At 34.7% G+C, this 20,903-nt stretch overlaps 1 long non-coding RNA gene across 5 annotated transcripts; it reads right to left on the reverse strand.

The window, feature by feature from the left end:
• Positions 1-6,379: 6,379 nt before the first annotated feature.
• Positions 6,380-10,045, reverse strand: LOC150025534 (uncharacterized). Of its 5 annotated transcripts, none has more exons than XR_016514506.1 (3): positions 8,939-9,842; positions 8,714-8,793; positions 6,380-6,493 (listed from the first exon to the last, which is right to left on the reverse strand). It is a non-coding gene; the product is annotated as an uncharacterized LOC150025534 (long non-coding RNA). The 5 variants fall into 5 exon arrangements; XR_016514503.1 differs by lacking the exon at positions 6,380-6,493 and adding an exon at positions 9,851-10,045 and having other exon boundaries at positions 6,500-8,793; positions 8,939-9,719; XR_016514507.1 differs by lacking the exon at positions 6,380-6,493 and having other exon boundaries at positions 6,500-8,793; positions 8,939-9,276; positions 9,368-9,843.
• Between the last annotated feature and the right edge of the window lie 10,858 nt (positions 10,046-20,903).

The following is a 20,903-nucleotide window of genomic DNA, read 5'->3' on the forward strand; positions in this document are numbered from 1 at the left end:
TTCATTCTTACTCTTTGAGTTTGTCTTACATATAGTATTCCTTTTGCAATTACCTTTTCCTTGCTTATACATTTTCTTGTTTGTCTTTATTGTTTCTTTGGTTTTGTGGTGGTTTGCTCTTAAGATTGGTGTGCTTGCTTTGACATATTTCATTTGAGGATTCCAAGGCCTCAAGATCAGATTGGAGCAAGAACATTATTTCTTTGAGAGTGATTTCTTTTTCAGCCTTAAATTCACTTCGGCAGTTTCAAGTGCAAAGCTCACTGTTTTTGCTAATTTTTAACTTGTTTGCTGTTTTGTGTGTTTGCTGTTTTTTTTTTTTAATTACAAATGGCTGGATCTTCAAGTGATGCATCCTACAAGCAGAATTCTCCTTCCAAAGCTTCCATTCTTGGTGAATTACATGAAGCTCAAAGAACAATTAGAAGGTTGGAGGAGAAATTGCAAAAGATGGAGGTCCAACAAACTAGACCATCTCCTTCTATCCATGATGGACATCATTCTCATAGACCATCTTCAAGAGCTTCTTCAAATGATGTTGGCCGTGAAGATGAGCATAGGAGAAGGAGACCTCCACCCCAAGTCCATGGACAAAGACATCATCACCAAGGGGAAAGAATTCACTACGGCAATGGCTTCTACCATGATGCAAAGTCCAAGCTTCCTTCGGTCAAACTACCTTGTTTTAATGGTTCTAGTGATCCAAATGTGTATTTAGATTGGGAGGCTAAGTGTGAACAAATTTTTGAGATCCATGAGATCCAAGATGAGCATAAGCTCAAGCTAGCCACCCTAGAGTTTAGTGATTATGCCATGAAATGGTGGCATGGGATTGTAAAGGACATTATCTATCACAAGGGTCCTCCCGTGGACTCTTGGAACTCTTTAAAGGATCATATGCGCGCTAGGTTTGTACCCCCACATTTTAGGAAAGACCTCATGTTGAGACTCCAACGGTTTCAACAAGGCACGCTAAATGTGGATGAATATTATAAGGAGCTTGAGACGCTTGTGCTTAAAATTGAATTAGAAGAAAGTGAAGAAGCCATGGTTGCTAGGTTTGTGAGTGGTCTTAGGAAGGATATCCAAGACATTGTTGAGTTACAAGAGTATTCATCTTTGGGCTCTTTAGTTCATCTTGCAATGAAGGTGGAAGCCCAACTTGCTAAGAAAAACTCTTTTACAAATGCTTCCAATAATGGATACTACTCCAAGTCTTGGAGAAACAAAACTTCTTTTTCAAAACATCCTTCCAAAGATTCTTCTTTCAAACCCAAGGAATCTAAGCCATCAACATCTAGACCTAAATCTCCCACTAGAACATCTAACACTAAATGCTTTAAATGTATGGGTTATGGTCATATTGCTGCAAATTGTCCTTCAAAACGAAGTATGTACATGCATGAGGGCATTGTAGTTAGTGAGCATGATTCGGATTCTTCAAAGCATTCATTGCATTCTCATGCATCTAGTGAGGAAGAGAGTGAATGTCCACTTGAAGGGGACTTGTTAGTTGTGAGAAGACTTCTTGGACAAGTTTCACAACCTTTTGATGAAAGTCAAAGGGAAAATATTTTCCATACAAGATGTCTTATTCAAAACAACATTTGTTCCTTGATAGTGGATGGGGGTAGTTGTGCAAATGTGGCTAGTACAAGAGTAGTAGATAAGCTTGGTTTGCCTACTATCTCTCATACAAAGCCCTACAAATTACAATGGCTTAGTGAAGTAGGAGAAATAATTGTTAATAAACAAGTCCTCATCCATTTCTCCATTGGAAAATACAAAGATGAGGTATTATGTGATGTTGTGCCCATGGAAGCCACTCATGTTCTTTTGGGAAGGCCTTGGCAATTTGATAGAAAAGTTTTACATGATGGCTTTACCAACAAATTATCTTTTGAATTCCATGGTCACAAGGTTACTTTAAAATCTCTCTCTCCAAGAGAAGTCCATGAGGACCAAGTTATCATGAAGAAAAAGAGGGAGAGTGAAAAAGATAAAAAAGATAAAAAAGATAAGAGTTCTAAGCCTACACTCCTTGTGTCTAGGCGTGACATTGAAAGGGAAATAGTGGCTCATCATCCTCTTTTTTTAGCCATCCCTAGAACTCTTAGCATAGAAACACTTGTTGATAGTCCTCATTGCTTGGAAAATTTGGTAGAAGAGTTCAAAGATGTGTTTCAAGATCCTCCAAATGGACTTCCACCTTTGAGAGGGATTGAGCACCAAATTGATTTGATACCGGGCTCTTCTTTACCAAATCGTCCCGCATATAGGACCAATCCAAGTGAAACCAAGGAAATTCGCCAACAAGTTGAGGCTTTGATTGAAAAAGGGTGGGTGCAAGATAGCATGAGTCCTTGTGCTATGCCTATCATCTTAGTGCCAAAAAAGGATGGCACATGGCGAATGTGTTCGGATTGTAGGGCCATAAATAACATAACCATTAAGTATAGGCATCCCATACCTAGACTAGATGATTTGTTGGATGAATTACATGGTTCAAAAATCTTTTCAAAGATTGATCTTAAAAGCGGCTACAATCAAATCCGTATCAAACCGGGTGATGAATGGAAGACGGCTTTTAAGACCAACTTTGGTTTATATGAGTGGTTAGTTATGCCTTTTGGTTTAACTAATGCACCAAGTACCTTCATGCGCCTCATGCATCATGTTCTTAGACCTTTCATTGGTAAGTTTGTTGTGGTTTACTTTGATGACATTCTCATTTATAGCTTATCTTTGAATGACCATAGGTTGCATGTTAGGCAAGTTTTGGAAACCCTTAGGAAGGAACATTTGTATGCTAACCTTGCTAAATGTATGTTTGCTCTTGATCATATAGAATTCCTAGGGTTTGTTGTGAGTTGTAAAGGGGTCCATGTGGACAAAACCAAGGTGGTGGCCATTCAAAATTGGCCTACACCGAAATCTTTGAATGAGGTCCGAAGTTTTCATGGGCTTGCTTCTTTCTATAGAAGATTTGTCCCAAACTTTGGTACCATTGCCGCACCACTCAATGACATAGTGAAAAAGGATGTGGTCTTTCATTGGGGAGAAGCACAACAAAATGCTTTTGATACTTTGAAAGAAAAATTGACTAATGCTCCCATCTTGGCCCTTCCTAATTTCACTAAGACATTTGAGATTGAGTGTGATGCTTCAAGCATAGGTATTGGGGTTGTTCTCCTTCAAGAGGGCCACCCCATAGCCTATTTTAGTGAGAAATTGAAGGGAAGTCATCTCAACTATTCCACCTATGATAAAGAATTATATGCACTTGTTAGGGCTTTGTTTACTTGGCAACACTATCTTTTTCCCAAAGAGTTTGTGATACATAGTGATCATGAATCTCTTAAATATTTGAAAAGCCAAAACAAACTTAACAAGAGGCATGCTAAGTGGGTGGAATTCATTGAGCAATTTCCTTATGTGATCAAACACAAGCAAGGCAAAATAAATATTGTGGCGGATGCTCTTTCTAGAAGATACACCTTGCTAAATCTTTTAACCTCTCAATATCTTGGTTTTGATCACATTAAGGAACTTTATCATGATGACCTTGATTTTTCTCTCCTCTATCAAGAGTGTCTTAAGGGAGGACACAAAGATTTTTTTATTCAAGATGGCTTTCTTTTTAAAGGAAAACGTCTTTGTGTTCCCCAATGCTCTATTAGATTATCTCTTGTTAGAGAAGCTCATGAGGGGGGCTTAATGGGACATTTTGGGGTTGCTAAAACTTTGGATGTGTTGCATGAACATTTCTTTTGGCCTCATATGCATAAACATGTTCATAGTTTGTGTGATAAATGCATAGCTTGCCGCAAAGCTAAATCTAAAATGCATCCCCATGGTCTTTATACTCCTCTTCCTATCCCTTCAATGCCTTGGGTAGATATATCTATGGATTTCATCTTAGGCTTACCCAAGACATCAAAGGGAAAGGACTCCATTTTTGTGGTAGTGGATCGTTTTTCAAAGATGGCTCACTTTATTCCTTGCCACAAAGTGGATGATGCATGCCACATTGCAAACCTCTTCTTCCAAGAAGTGGTTCGCTTGCATGGGATTCCTAGGTCTATAGTGTCCGATAGAGATCCTAAGTTCTTGAGTCACTTTTGGAAGACCTTGTGGGGCAAGCTTGGAACTAAGCTTTTATTTTCTACCACTTGCCACCCACAAACCGATGGTCAAACCGAGGTGGTGAATAGAACTTTGGGACAACTATTGAGATGCTTTATTTCGGGGAATCCTAGAGTGTGGGAGAATTTACTACCCCATGTTGAGTTTGCATATAACCGAGTAGTAAATTCTACCACCTCCCATTCTCCTTTTGAGGTGGTCTATGGGTTTAATCCCCTAACACCTCTTGATCTTCTTCCTATTCCCCTTCTTGACGATGTCTTGTGCAAAGATGGGGATGAAAAGGCTTCTTTTGTGAAAACTTTGCATAAAGACATCAAGAAGAGAATTGAGAAGAAGGTTGGCAAGTATGCTGAACTTGCCAATAAGAGGAGAAAAGCATTGTTGTTTGATGAGGGCGATTGGGTTTGGCTTCACTTGAGGAAGGATCGTTTTCCTACTCAAAGGAAGTCCAAACTAATGCCTCGAGGGGATGGACCTTTCCAAGTCCTCAAGAGGATTAACGACAATGCTTATGAGTTAGATATGCCTGATACATTCTTAGGTAGTCATACTTTTAATGTCAGCGATCTAACTCCTTTTTCTGTAGGTCTCCAGAATTCGTGGTCGAATTCTCTCCAACTCGGGGAGTATGATGGAGATCAAGCCCAAGAGAACATGGAGGCCACTCATCAAGCTCAAGAAGAGGTGGAGGCACAAATGGAGGACGCCCATGGAGGTCAAAGTCCACCTCAAAGGATTACAAGAAGCATGTTCAAAGCCTTGGGAGCTAGAGGACATTTATTTTCTCTTTTTGTAGTGTCTTTAGTTGAAGGTGCTTAGAGGGAAACCTTAGAAACCTCTTTTGTTATAGCATCTTTTAGGCTTTAGTTAGGAGCTTTAGGGGGGTGTATTAGTAGATAGGTGTAGAAGTAGAATAGGGGGTGCCAAAGTGAAGGAAAGGATCACACCTTCCTTGCTTTGCAAATAGGCGCCGGTTCTAGTTTGAATTAGGAGGGAATTTTGAATTGTTTTAGCTTTCTTTTTCAGCACCTTAGGCTATAAATAGAGGTGCCTTCCTTGTAAATTTCAGATTTGAATTTTATCTAAAGAAACTATACTCAAAATTGGAGTGAGCATTTAGAGAGCTTTGAGCTTCTTCTCTAGTCTTATCTTGAAGGACCATGGTTTCCTCAAGTGGCGGCTTCCACACTCATCTAGGAGCATCCATACTTCTAGTGGCGTGATCATCCAACCTATCTTCCATCTTCATGAGCATTCTCTTCTCCTTCCTTTCTTCTCTTTCAATTACTCTTGTTGTCTTGTGTTCTTGAGCATGTTTTGGTTCGGCTATTCCTTTTTCCAGCATCTATTTTCTTTTTGTTCTTAAATCTGTTCGGTTCTTTTGTTTAAGTTTCAATTTCTGTTCGGTTTCTTCTTTTCTTTTGGCCTATGTTGATTCAATTTGACAATATTTGGTTCAACCAAATGAGTTTGGGATTTGGTACTTGTTATTGGTGAGTTCTTGATCTTAGAACCATGATCCAACTTCTAAGAAAGTGCCTCTACATTTTCCAGCTCAAGGTGATTCCTCAAAGTGTCAAGAATCTTGTTCTATGTGGCTATTGGAATCACATCAGTTCTTCTTCTATTAGTGATCTTTGTAATTTCTTCTTTGGATGAATGATGAAGGAGATATGATGAGCGGAAGCATTAAAGAAACTCAAGAGGAGTTTCCATGGATTGAAGTGGAGTAGGAATTTGTGAGAGTGAGAGGTGAGGCCAACTCACTAGGAAAGAGTCTAGGCTAAGTCTTGAAGGAGACTAACCTAGGGAGAACTTAAGAACAAGTAAAATGGCCAAAACTAGGCAGCATTTCATTACTAATTCAAAGTTAAAGAAATACATGTATAAGAGACTCCTATTTATAGGATAAAGTCTCTCAAAAACTCTCAAATGAGAGTGTGACAAGTGTCACCACCTTATTGGTGCAAATCCTCTCCATTAAGAAGAAGACATGTGGAGACTCATGTCATCCTTGCCTACATTTCTATTTGCACCCCTCTTTTACTATTTTACACATTACTTTGTTTTCTATTTACATCTTTCTCTACTTTGGCCCAAAATACAAGGCCCAAAACTTCCTAACTACTCTATACAATTTTTACAAGGCTAAGAAGAAGAAAAAGACTTTTCAAACTCTTCATTAAAGCTCGATCTTCGTCTATCTTCTTGGCCGAAAGTTTTGAGGCTGGACGGTTTCCATCATCCCCTCCCTCTTGAAAAGGATCTGTCCTCAGATCTGAATGATGCTCAATGACAGCAACCTCTGTTTATTTGATGGTTTCCTCCTGGGTCAAATGTCAATCTGCAATAAACATCAAACAAACATGAGATAAATTTCCTTTTTAGAAGAAAATTAAAAGAAAAGAAAACTAAACAAAAATAAGTCCCCTTTTCTTTAAAATTCTTTTTAAAGAAAAACATAAGGCCCATTTCAAAAATATTTTTGTTCACTTTGTGTTGTTTATTGCCCAAGCTAGGCAACAACATCACAAAGTGTTGTTTTTGATATTTTTGTGAAGAAGAATGAGCATTATATAATTGAAAAGAAGAGTTCAAAGTATTGCAATCCCTTTAAGGATTCTTTCTCAACCATGCTTTCAGGGGGTGTCATAAAAGACTCTTCTTCTTTGTGGGTTTCCTCTTCTTCTTCCTTTTCAATCAAACATTCTTCTGTATTTTCTGTGGAGGAAATATTTATATCTATATTTGGTTCAGCTCCAAACATAGATTTTTCTTCAAGCACATCCTCACAAGGGTTTTCTAGAGAAGATAAAATGTTATCGATATCTGATTCAACTCGAAAAAAAAGAGTTTTTTGTACTTTCCTTTTTCTCATTCTCTTCTTTCTTTCTGACAAGAGCTTGGAATTTTTCTCTAAACTCCTTTTCTCTTCTAACATATTCTTTTTCTCTGTATATAAAATTTCTTCCTTTTTCTACAAGCTCTTTCATTTCTTCTCTAAGCTTTTTCTTTTTCACATATGAAGGTGGAACAAACTTTCTTCTCATACACATCTTCAATTCATCCCAATTAAGTACTTATGATTTTCTGCCATTTATAACATCAGTTTCCCTTTTTGTCCACCAAGACCTAGCATATTCTTGAAAACTTAGGGTAGCCATGAAAAATCTGCTCAATTCATCCAATTGATGTTTTTCAAAGATTTGATCAACTTTTGTTTCCCATTCTAAATATGCTTCAACATTTTTATTTCCATCTAAGTAAGGAATGTATACTTCAGGCTCGATAGAATAATATAAACTTCTAGGCTCAAAACGCATCCCTTCCTTTTTTTGATAATAAGGGTTATAAATCTTTCTTCTACTATGATGATAAGTATACATAGACATATTTAAGCTTTGTATTTAAAAGATTTTTCACAAGAAGGAAAGTGAGTTTAGCACACAAGGTAAATTCCCAGGAAAGAGAGGTGGGTCACAATGGACACTCTTAAGTACCAAGTCTTTCCTAGCCAGAACTTATCCCAATGCACTTCACAAATCTCCTTCCAATGAAAACTTCTTCAACACAAACAAAGAGTTTTCTAAAGAAAGAAACTAAAAGAAAGTTTTTTTTTTAAAAAACTAAGAATTTAAATTGCAAAAATTTAAACTAGACGACTCCTAATGGTGAGGCTTGTTGGCACTTGTGAACCTTCAAGACACACTCACCGTCTAAAGCGTGTATCTAATAAGAAAATTAAAGAAAATTTGTAGGAGATGGAAGAACACCAAAGGCTCTTCCAAGACACCTAAAGTAAAGATAATGGCCAAATTACAAAACAATTGAAATCACACAAAATTTTAAAAAAAAAAAATCTTCAAAGTTCTCTTCTCTTTTCTCACAAGTGTTTCTCTCCAAGCCTTTACTTGTTTGTCCTCCAAAGGTGAGTACCCCTTGCAAAGTCCTTTGCCTTCTCTTAGGATGCTACCTAGAAGTTAGCTCAATTCTCACAAAGAACAAATTCAAGGTATATTCCACTTCAAGAGGTCAATAATAAAAGCAATAAAAGCTCAATTTGAAGAGTGAAACTCAAAGGAGATTAGAGATGACAAACACAAAGATTATCCATAAAATCAAGACAAGCAAGAAATTAAAGGTTTTCAAGAAAGTAAGCACTCAAAAGAAGCACCTAAAGATTGGCACTAGAATTGGATTAAAAAAAAAAAACAAAGAATGATGAAAATTCTTAGTAGACCATGAAATCCAAAATGTTGCTGCCCAATGTAGCTTGGTCCAAAGAACTCAATTCTCGCGGGTCCCGCGCTAAGGAACTCCAATTGCCAAATTTCTCACCAAAATTTACGCTCCCTCATTATTCAACAAATTGCATTTAACTTTAAAGCATGGGTCCCACCGTGTGATTGCAAATTCCAGTAGCTGCCAATACACACTTCTAATTACTCAACACATAAGTAATTTTTGGTTAGTTAAAAGCACCCACAATCACGCTTTCACCAATTCAACAATTTCCAATTTGCTTTCACTGATTCTACTTTAATTTCTTCAATTAATTGCACACCTTGGTAGTACTTGATTCACCTGCACCTTCGCCACACCATTTCTCATCAAATTCTTCAAATTTACGGACCCCACAATTCACTGCATCAGCTTCAATCAATTTGTAATTCACAAATTGAATTCAAATGCAGACATACTTTTTTTTATTTAATTAAAATCTGCACCAAAATGATCAACAATTTCAAGCAATCAAATCTGAATCAGAACAGCTAGTATGAAGACCTACGATTGTCAATTGCAATTTTAAAATTCACCAACAGCTTCACTTTGCCAATTTCACAAGCTAAACCGGAAAATTCTGCATCAAGACTTGAAACATCAAGGGAAACACCAGAATTTATTAAAAAAAATTGAATGAATCTAATTTTTTTTTTAATTCAATTAGGCAAATAAACCTCCACTACACACATGCATACTCCAACTGCTGCCAAAATTTAAACCACAGAGGAATTTAAGCAAACAACTTATCTGCAGTTCTTGTTTACGTAGTTGCAAAACCAAAATTCTCACTAAACAATACGAACTCCAGCTTCAATTGATTTTGGTTCTGCACTCCAAACTGCTCTGTTCAACGCAGATGCCAAATTTCACTCTAATTCTAGAAATCATTTGAATGAAACACGCACCGATTCAAAATGAACAAATTGCAACCCACCGTTCACCTATTCTCCGATTAATCTTCTCCAAAATCGCTCCACAATACGAAGAACAATGAACGCAAAAGGTAGAACCAAAAATCTTCGGAATCGGAAGTGAAAGCGGAAGAAGAACTTACATGAATCAATTCATTCTTCACTGCTTTAATTCTTCGATTTTCAATTCACCAGACCAACTCGATCGTGATTCAAACAGATTTCTCCGGTCGTCTTCTCCGTTCACCGATTTCACTGGAAAACGCCACTGTCGTTTGCGATTCCTCCGTTCACAATTCCTCCGCGCACGATTCCGATTTAGGTCATCGGAAATCACAAACCTCCGTTTTGCACCGTTACTATTCTTTGATCAATCTTCGCACACCGATTCAAAATGAAGCCAAAGAAGAAAAATGATGCAGAAGATGAAGAACAACAATGCAAATCGCAGAGAAAATTTTCAAGAATAAAGTCCGAGAAACCTAAACCAGATCTGCTATTCGTACCTCTGGATTCACTGTACCACCACAATTTACAAGATTCCGCAAGAACTGGCCAGATTACTGTGCACACCACTGAAATGCTTTTTGAACCACGAAATTTTTTCGGAAAATTTTCGAGAATTTTCGAAAATGAATTTTGAGAGAATGACAATGGAAACCTAAGTCAAAGAAAATTGCTAATGATCTAGTAGCAATTTATGAACTCAAAAATGAAAATCAAATGCACTCAAGAGCTCTAATCTAAGAAGAAATTTGAAAAAAATATCAAAAAGTTCAACTAATGGAGTTTATGACAAATTTGGACTAAACATGACTCTACACAAAACATATATGATTATAAAATCAATTTGAAGATTTCACTGAACAAATTTGAAGAAAACTCAAAAAAATTCAAAAGCACACATGAACATAAACACAAGAACACCTAAAAGCACATACATGAAGGTTCAAGTAAGAACAATTAATTTGAACCGAACAAAAAGACAAAAAAAAAACACAAAATCAATCGGTAAATATTCAAGACAATCAAGAACATTATGAACAACACGGAAATTAGAAAAAAATAGAAGAAGATCTTACAACCATAGCTCTGAATACCAAATGATCGAAAAACGTTCTTCTTCTATTAGTGATCTTTGTAATTTCTTCTTTGGATGAATGATGAAGGAGATATGATGAGCGGAAGCATTAAAGAAACTCAAGAGGAGTTTCCATGGATTGAAGTGGAGTAGGAATTTGTGAGAGTGAGAGGTGAGGCCAACTCACTAGGAAAGAGTCTAGGCTAAGTCTTGAAGGAGACTAACCTAGGGAGAACTTAAGAACAAGTAAAATGGCCAAAACTAGGCAGCATTTCATTACTAATTCAAAGTTAAAGAAATACATGTATAAGAGACTCCTATTTATAGGATAAAGTCTCTCAAAAACTCTCAAATGAGAGTGTGACAAGTGTCACCACCTTATTGGTGCAAATCCTCTCCATTAAGAAGAAGACATGTGGAGACTCATGTCTTCCTTGCCTACATTTCTATTTGCACCCCTCTTTTACTATTTTACACATTACTTTGTTTTCTATTTACATCTTTCTCTACTTTTGCCCAAAATACAAGGCCCAAAACTTCCTAACTACTCTATACAATTTTTACAAGGCTAAGAAGAAGAAAAAGACTTTTCAAACTCTTCATTAAAGCTCGATCTTCGTCTATCTTCTTGGCCGAAAGTTTTGAGGCTGGACGGTTTCCATCAAATTGTGTTTTGATATGTTTAATACTTCTTTCATTTACAATCTAAGGTTTTATAACCTAGGAAACTATAAGAAAGTGAATGATCTGTATAATAATAGTTTATTAAAAGTATCATAAGTATTGAAAACAAGCGTATTACTTAACTAAATGTTTGCAACTTGTTCTTTTCTTTTCGCTATTAATTGATTGAAAACACTTATGATATCTTTGAAAACCAATTCCATGTGTTAAAATTCTGTTTTGATATGTTTAATATATCTTTTACAATATTAGTCTATTAATTGATTGAAACACTTATGAATATCTTTGAAAAACAATTTCATGTGTTAAAATTGTGTTTTCTTATGTTCTAAGGTTTCTTAATTGATTCAAACACCTAGGATACCCTTGAAAAACCATTTCATGTGTTCAAATTGTATTTTGATATGTTTAATACTTCTTTTACAATCTAAGGTCTATTCATTCATTGAAAAACATATGATATCTTTGAAAAACAATTTCATGTGTTAAAATTGTGTTTTGATATGTTTAATACTTCTTTCATTTACAATCTAAGGTTTTATAACCTAGGAAACTATAAGAAAGTGAATGTTCTGTATAATAAGTTTAAAAGTATCTTAACTATTGAAAACAAGCGTATTACTTAACTAAATGTTTGCAACTTGTTCTTTTCTTTTCGCTATTAATTGATTGAAAACACTTATGATATCTTTGAAAACCAATTCCATGTGTTAAAATTGTGTTTTGATATGTTTATTATTTCTTTTACAATCTTAGTCTATTAATTGATTGAAACACTTATGAATATCGTTAAAAAACAATCTCATGTGTTAAAATTGTGTTTTCTTATGTTCAAAGATCTATTAATTGATTCAAACACCTAGGATACCCTTGAAAAACCATTTCATGTGTTCAAATTGTATTTTGATATCTTTAATACTTCTTTTACAATCTAAGGTCTATTAATTGATTGAAACACTTATGATATCTTTGAAAAGCAATTTCATGTGTTAAAATTGTGTTTTGATATGTTTAATACTTCTTTCATTTACAATCTAAGGTTTTATAACATAGGAAACTATAAGAAAGTGAATGTTTTGTATAATAAGTTTAAAAGTATCTTAACTATTGAAAACAAGCGTATTACTTAACAAAATGTTTGCAACTTGTTCTTTTCTTTTCGCTATTAATTGATTGAAAACACTTATGATATCTTTGAAAACCAATTCCATGTCTTAAAATTGTGTTTTGATATGTTTAATATTTCTTTGACAATCTTAGTCTATTAATTGATTGAAGCACTTATGAATATCTTTGAAAAACAATTTCATGTGTTAAAATTGTGTTTTCTTATGTTCAAAGGTCTATTAATTGATTCAAACACCTAGGATACCCTTGAAAAACCATTTCATGTGTTCAAATTTTAATTTGATATGTTTAATACTTCTTTTACAATCTAAGGTCTATTCCTTCATTGAAAAACTTATGATATCTTTGAAAAATAATTTCGTGTGTTAAAATTGTGTTTTGATATGTTTAATACTTCTTTCATTTACAATCTAAGGTTTTATAACCTAGGAAACTATAAGAAAGTGAATGTTCTGTATAATAATAGTTTAAAAGTATCTTAACTATTGAAAACAAGCGTATTACTTAACTAAATGTTTGCAACTTGTTCTTTTCTTTTCGCCATTAATTGATTGAAAACACTTATGATATCTTTGAAAACCAATTCCATGTGTTAAAATTGTGTTTTGATATGTTTAATATTTCTTTTACAATTTTACTCTATTAATTGATTGAGACACTTATGAATATCTTTGAAAAACAATTTCATGTGTTAAAAATGTGTTTTCGTATGTTCTAAGGGCTATTAATTGATTCAAACACCTAGGATACCCTTGAAAAACCATTTCATGTGTTCAAATTGTATTTTCATATGTTTAATACTTCTTTTACAATCTAAAGTCTATTCATTGATTGAAACACTTATGATATCTTTGAAAAACAATTTCATGTGTTAAAATTGTGTTTTGATATGTTTAATACTTCTTGCATTTACAATCTAAGGTTTTATAACCTAGGAAACTATAAGAAAGTGAATGTTCTATATAATAAGTTTAAAAGTATCTTAACTATTGAAAACAAGCGTATTACCTAACTAAATGTTTGCAACTTGTTCTTTTCTTTTCGCTATTAATTGATTGAAAACACTTATGATATCTTTGAAAACCAATTCCATGTATTAAAATTGAGTTTTGATATGTTTAATATTTCTTTTACAATTTTAGTCTATTAATTGATTGAAACAATTATGAATATCGTTGAAAAACAATTTCATGTGTTAAAATTGTGTTTTCGTATGTTCTAAGGTCTATTAATTGATTCAAACACCTAGGATACCCTTGAAAAACCATTTCATGTGTTCAAATTGTATTTTGATATGTGTAATACTTCTTTTACAATCTAAGGTCTATTCATTGATTGAAACAGTTATGATATCTTTGAAAAACAATTTCATGTGTTAAAATTATTTATTGATATGTTTAATACTTCTTTCATTTACAATCTAAGGTTTTATAACCTAGGAAACTATAAGAGAGTGAATGTTCTGTATAATAATAGTTTAAAAGTATCTTAACTATTGAAAACAAGCGTATTACTTAACTAAATGTTTGTAACTTGTTCTTTTCTTTTCGCTATTAATTGATTGAAAACAGTTATGATATCTTTGAAAACCAATTCCATGTGTTAAAATTGTGTTTTGATATGTTTAATATTTCTTTTACAATCTTAGTCTATTAATTGATTGAAACCCTTATGAATATCTTTGAAAAACAATTTCATGTGTTAAAATTGTGTTTTCGTATGTTCTAAGGTCTATTAATTGATTCAAACACCTAGGATACCCTTGAAAAACCATTTCATGTGTTCAAATTGTATTTTGATATGTTTAATACTTCTTTTACAATCTAAGGTCCATTCATTGATCGAAACACTTATGATATCTTTGAAAAACATTTTCATGTATTAAAATTATTTATTGATATGTTTAATACTTCTTTCATTTACAATCTATGGTTTTATAACCTAGGAAACTATAAGAGAGTGAATGTTCTGTATAATAATAGTTTAAAAGTATCTTAACTATTGAAAACAAGCGTATTACTTAACTAAATGTTTGCAACTTGTTCTTTTCTTTTCGCTATTAATTGATTGAAAACACTTATGATATCTTTGAAAACCAATTCCATTTGTTTAAATTGTGTTTAGATATGTTTAATATTTCTTTTACAATCTTCGTCTATTAATTGATTGAAACACTTATGAATATCTTTGAAAAACAATTTCATGTGTTAAAATTGTGTTTTCGTATGTTCTAAGGTCTATTAATTGATTCAAACACCTAGGATACCCTTGAAAAACCATTTCATGTGTTCAAATTGTATTTTGATATGTTTAATACTTCTTTTACAATCTAAGGTCCATTCATTGATCGAAACACTTATGATATCTTTGAAAAACATTTTCATGTATTAAAATTATTTATTGATATGTTTAATACTTCTTTCATTTACAATCTATGGTTTTATAACCTAGGAAACTATAAGAGAGTGAATGTTCTGTATAATAATAGTTTAAAAGTATCTTAACTATTGAAAACAAGCGTATTACTTAACTAAATGTTTGCAACTTGTTCTTTTCTTTTCGCTATTAATTGATTGAAAACACTTATGATATCTTTGAAAACCAATTCCATTTGTTTAAATTGTGTTTAGATATGTTTAATATTTCTTTTACAATCTTCGTCTATTAATTGATTGAAACACTTATGAATATCTTTGAAAAACAATTTCATGTGTTAAAATTGTGTTTTCGTATGTTCTAAGGTCTATTAATTGATTCAAACACCTAGGATACCCTTGAAAAACCATTTCATGTGTTCAAATTGTATTTTGATATGTTTAATACTTCTTTAAAAATCTAAGGTCTATTCATTGATTGAAACACTTATGATATTTTTTAAAAACAATTTCATGTGTTAAAATTGTGTTTTGATATGTTTAATACTTCTTTCATTTACAATCTAAGGTTTTATAACCTAGGAAACTATAAGAAAGTGAATGTTCTGTATAATAAGTTTAAAAGTATCGTAACTATTGAAAACAAGCGTATTACTTAACTAAATGTTTGCAACTTGTTCTTTTCTTTTCGCTATTAATTGATTGAAAACAGTTATGATATCTTTGAAAACCAATTCCATGTGTTTAAATTGTGTTTTGATATGTTTAATATTTCTTTTACAATCTTAGTCTATTAATTGATTGAAACACTTATGAATATCTTTGAAAAACAATTTCATGTGTTAAAATTGTGTTTTCGTATGTTCTAAGGTCTATTAATTGATTCAAACACCTAGGATACCCTTGAATAACCATTTCATGTGTTCAAATTGTATTTTGATATGTTTAATACATCTTTTACAATCTAAGGTCTATTCATTGATTGAAACACTTATGATATCTTTGAAAAACAATTTCATGTGTTAAAATTGTGTTTTGATATGTTTAATACTTCTTTCATTTACAATCTAAGGTTTTATAACCTAGGAAACTATAAGAAAGTGAATGTTATGTATAATAAGTTTAAAAGTATCTTAACTATTGAAAACAAGCGTATTACTTAACTAAATGTTTGCAACTTGTTCTTTTCTTTTCGTTATTAATTGATTGAAAACACTTATGATATCTTTGAAAACCAATTCCATGTGTTCAAATTGTGTTTTGATATGTTTAATATTTCTTTTACAATCTTAGTCTATTAATTGATTGAAACACTTATGAATATCTTTGAAAAACAATTTCATGTGTTAAAATTGTGTTTTCGTATGTTCTAAGGTCTATTAATTGATTCAAACACCTAGGATACCGTTGAAAAACCATTTCATGTGTTCAAATTGTATTTTGATATGTTTAATACTTCTTTTATAATCTAAGGATTATTCATTGATTGAAACACTGATGATATCTTTGAAAAACAATTTCATGTGTTAAAATTGTGTTTTGATATGTTTAATACTTCTTTCATTTACAATCTAAGGTTTTATAACCTAGGAAACTATAAGAAAGTGTATGTTCTGTATAATAATAGATTAAAAGTATCTTAACTATTGAAAACAAGCGTATTACTTAACTAAATGTTTGTGTACCGCCTTGGTAGTCGGAAGTAATGACGTGGCATCAAGCTATTGTATAGGCGTGTTGATGGGACACCTGGCTGGCGGAAGGGAAGGAAGTCGGAGGGCTCGTGTAGTCGCCAGTTATTAAGTTGGCGTGCTCCGAGCTCCAGCATACCTAAACCGGCGGTCACCAGGTTGAAGATGAAGTCGCCAGATGTGAATCCAGGCGACCAAGTGATCAGAGATCGCCGAAGCAGGGACATCGCCAAAGATGAAGTCAGATAGCCTTTCCCAGCGGGCCAGAGGATGAGCTCGGTAGATAGCACCCTTGAACGTACACGGTGAAGCAAGAAGAGTAGATCATGAAGGCGGCCGGCAAGACCACAGGGAAGGTGAAGGTGTGTACGAAGGCACCCGAACTCGCCACCCAGAAAAGATCACGCTCCAAGGCAATTATGCATTGAGTTGTGTCACGCATAAGTAACTTAGCCAAAACCCTGAAGAGTAAGAAGTAGCGCCCAAGTCAAGGATGCTCCAGATGATGGCACGTGTACAGCTGGATACGAGCCACGTGTCCAGATGTGTAACTGCCAAGAGAGAGAAAGTACCCAGGTATATAAGAGTTTCCAACGAACTTTGAGGTACGCACGCGTTTAGATTACTTCTTTACAACTGCGAGAACGAGAGTACGCTGAGAGAGAATTTGCACTGTTCCTTTAGAGTTCTTGAGTTTTTCTCTTAGTAATTGGTGGTTCAGTCGCTGACTTGGTCGTCGGAGCGTGACCGGCCGCAGCGGCGCCGTTCTGTCTTTTGCAGGTTCTTGAGGTGAATCACGGTGAAAGACGGAGGCTAACATGGCGCAGAAGTCGATCCAAGTTTGACGAGGCAAGGCTCTAGCGTTTTGGTCAACAGGCAGGATCATCAGGCGCCCACCGTGGGGCCATGTAAAACTTGTTCCCATCCACAGCATGAGTTCTTGGAGGTTTCTGCGGTTTCTGTTTGGTTGTGTGCTGGTGCAACCATTTTCCACCGTTCGTTTGAGTTTTTGTTCGGTGAGGTGAGATTTTTTGCTGCTTACGCGAGTTTTAATCGGTGAGATCTGAGTTCTGTTGCTCGTTTGGATTTTCGTGGAAGAAGCGTTGGTTCTTGGTGGAGTTGTAAGTTTCTGTGAAGGTTTTCTGTTGAGGTGTGTTCTTGAGGTTTTTCGAAGTTTCGCGAGTTTCTGACTGATTGATCGCTGAATCGATCGTCGCTGAAGAAGGTGTTGTTCATCGCTCTCTGTGGTTTGTCAAGTTTTCATGAGAAAGATGAGAAGCAACCGTTCAAGTCCAGTTGCGCCCGTTGCTGCTGAAGGCGCCATGACTATGGCGCAGATGCTGGAAATCATGCGTTCGCTGCAGGCGAATGTGGAAGCCTCGCGCATAGAGCAGGCAAAAATGCACGAGGACCTGGTCGCCTCTCAGGCCAGGAACGAAGAGCTCAACAGAGTCACTGAAGAATTGCGCCAGGCTCTTTAGGAGCAGCGAGGGCGCCCAGTCGCTGAAGAGGTCGCGCCGTCGACGCCGCCTCGCGTTTTTCCCATACCTTTCGCTCAGGCGATTACAGACACGCTAATGGAGATCAAGCTCAAGAGGACATGGAGGCCAATCAACAAGATCAATAAGAGGTGGAGGCACAAATGGAGGACGCCCATGGAGGTCAAAGTCCACCTCAAAGGATTACAAGAAGCATGTTCAAAGCTTTGGGAGCTAGAGGACATTTATTTTCTCTTTTTGTAATTTCTTTAGTTGGAGGTGCTTAGAGGGAAACATTAGAAACCTCTTTTGTTTTAGCATCTTTTAGGCTTTAGTTAGGAGCTTTAGGAGGGGGGGTGTATTAGTAGATAGGTGTAGGAGTAAATAAGGAGGTGCCAAAGTGAGAGAAGGGATCACACCTTCCTCATGCTTTGTTTTAGGCGCAAATTCTAGAAGCTTTTTAGGAGGAAGTTTTTGAATTTGTGTAGCTTACTTTTCAGCACCTTAGGCTATAAATAGAGGTGCTCTCTTTGTAAAATTCAGATTGGAATTAATCTAAGAAAACTCTACTCAAATTTTGAGTGAACTTTGGAGAGCTTTTGGAGCCTTCTTCTCTAGTCTTATCTTGATGGATCATTGGAGTCCTCAAGTGGCGGCATCACTCTCATCTAGGAGCATTCCACACTTCTAGTGGCGAGATCATCCAACATTCTTCCATCTTCATGAGCATTCTCTTCTCCTTCCTTTCTTCTCTTTCAATTGTTCATGTTGTCTTGTGTTCTTGGGTTGTTTGGTTCAGTTTTTCTGTTTTTCCAGCACCTATATTCTGTTCTTGTCTTTTAATTTCAATTTTGTTCGGTTCATATGTTTGCTTATTCAATTCTGTTCGGTCCTTTCAATTTTACCTCTCTTTGTTGGTTCAATTTGACAATATGTGGAGCATCCAAATGAGTTTGGGATTTGGTACTAGTTTTTGGTGAGTTCTTGTCTTAGAACAATGATCCAACTCTAAGAAAAGTGCCTCTATAATGTCCAGCTCAAGGTGATTCCTAAGAATGTCAATAATCATTCTCTATATGGCTAGTGGAATCACATCATGTGGTATCATGAGTCTTAGGTTCTTCTTGTTTAATTGTTGAGTTGTGTGCACTTTAATTTCAAGAGCTCTTTAATTTTCTTGCAATTTAAGTTTCTGTTTTAGAATTTTACTTGAGTATTCTTGCTGTTTTTTTTCTTTTACACCAAGTGCTTGTGAAAAGGTTTATGGCACTCATTCTTCTTATGAGTATGGTTGCTCTTTTGGAATGGCATTATCCTTCCTAGAGTTTACCTTAAGCTTCCTTTCACTTGTTGTTAAAATTTGTGTTGTGTCTTTTAATTTTGTAATCATGTCAAGTTTTGTCTTAGTCATGTTATTCCATAATTGTCATTACTTCTAGTAGTACTTTTATTGTTTTTGATTGTTTCTTGCTTTAGTGTCATAATTTTCTGAATTGATGTTGATCCTTTGTGCATTTTCTTTTTAGAATTGAGTTCATACTTGTATTCTAGACCTATACAAGTTCCAATACATCATTTTCTATTATGTCTTTGCTAGTTCATCATCCTGTTTTTTATTCCTATTAGGATTCCTCTGTTTCTGAAAAAGTGCTTACTGTTTTTCCTTATTGCAATTGATTTACTTACTGGAAAATTCTTAAATTCTGGATTTGAGATATTCAAAGTGTTATAAAAGAATAGAAAAAAGAATCATTCAAAAATACGAAGTACACAAAAAATGATAAATAAAATAAAAAAAGTGTATATTTCTGCCGAAAAAAATACGGTAATCTGGCAGCGATTTTGAAAAATTTATTTCTCTCAATTGGATTACTGTTTTTAATTGATTCCAGTGCCATTATTGAGTTAACATCTTGAAGTTTCTGTGGTTTAAATTTCATAATCCAGTTCGCTCTACATCATTCCAGTTAAATCAGTGAATATCAAGCACAGTTTGCATTAAAAAAAAAATTCCAGTAGCTAAATTTTTGTTTTCTTCATCTACTCTAGTGCTTTTCCTTAAGTATTCTTTTGTGTGCCTACTTTTCTCATTGAGTTCTTTATTTTCTTGATTGTCTTTCATTCTTACTCTTTGAGTTTGTCTTACATATAGTATTCCTTTTGCAATTACCTTTCCTTGCTTATACCTTTTCTTGTTTGTCTTTATTGTTTGATTGGTTTTGTGGTGGTTGCTCTTGAGATTGGTGTGCTTGCTTTGACATATTTCATTTGAGGATTCCAAGGCCTCAAGATCAGATTGGTGCAAGAACATTATTTCTTTGAGAGTGATCTCTTTTTTCAGCCTCATTTGACTTAGGCAGTTTCATTGTCAAGCTCACTGTTTTTGCTAATTTTTTAACTTGTTTGTTGTTTTGTGTGTTTGCTGTTTTTAATTACAAATGGCTGGATTTTCAAGTGATGCATCCTACAAGCAGAATTCTCCTTCCAAAGCTTCAATTCTTGGTGAATTAGATGAAGCTCAAAGAACAATTAGACGGTTGGAGGAGAAAATGCAAAAGATGGAGGTCCAACAAGCTAGACCATCTCCTTCTATCACAAGCTCAAGCTAGCCACCCTAGAGTTTAGTGATTATGCCATGAAATGGTGGCATGGAATTGTAAAGGACATTATCTATCACAAGGGTCCTCCCGTGGACTCTTGGAACTCTTTAAAGGATCATATGCGCGCTAGGTTTGTGCCCCCACATTTTAGGAAAGATCTTATGTTGAGACTCCAACGGTTTCAACAAGGCACGCTAAATGTGGATGAATATTATAAGGAGCTTGAGACGCTTGTGCTTAAAATTGAATTAGAAGAAAGTGAAGAAGCCATGGTTGCTAGGTTTGTGAGTGGTCTTAGGAAGGATATTCAAGACATTGTTGAGTTACAAGAGTATTCATCATTGGGCTCTTTAGTTCATCTTGCAATGAAGGTGGAAGCCCAACTTGCTAAGAAAAACTCTTTTAAAAATGCTTCCAATGATGGATACTACTCCAAGTCTTGGAGAAACAAAACTTCTTTTTCTAAACATCCTTCCAAAGATTCTTCTTTCAAACCCAAGGAATCTAAGCCATCAACTTCTA

This window comes from Phaseolus vulgaris, chromosome 8 (genome assembly GCF_051622355.1).
Source record: "Phaseolus vulgaris cultivar YP4 chromosome 8, ASM5162235v1, whole genome shotgun sequence".
Classification (NCBI taxonomy): domain Eukaryota; kingdom Viridiplantae; phylum Streptophyta; class Magnoliopsida; order Fabales; family Fabaceae; genus Phaseolus; species Phaseolus vulgaris.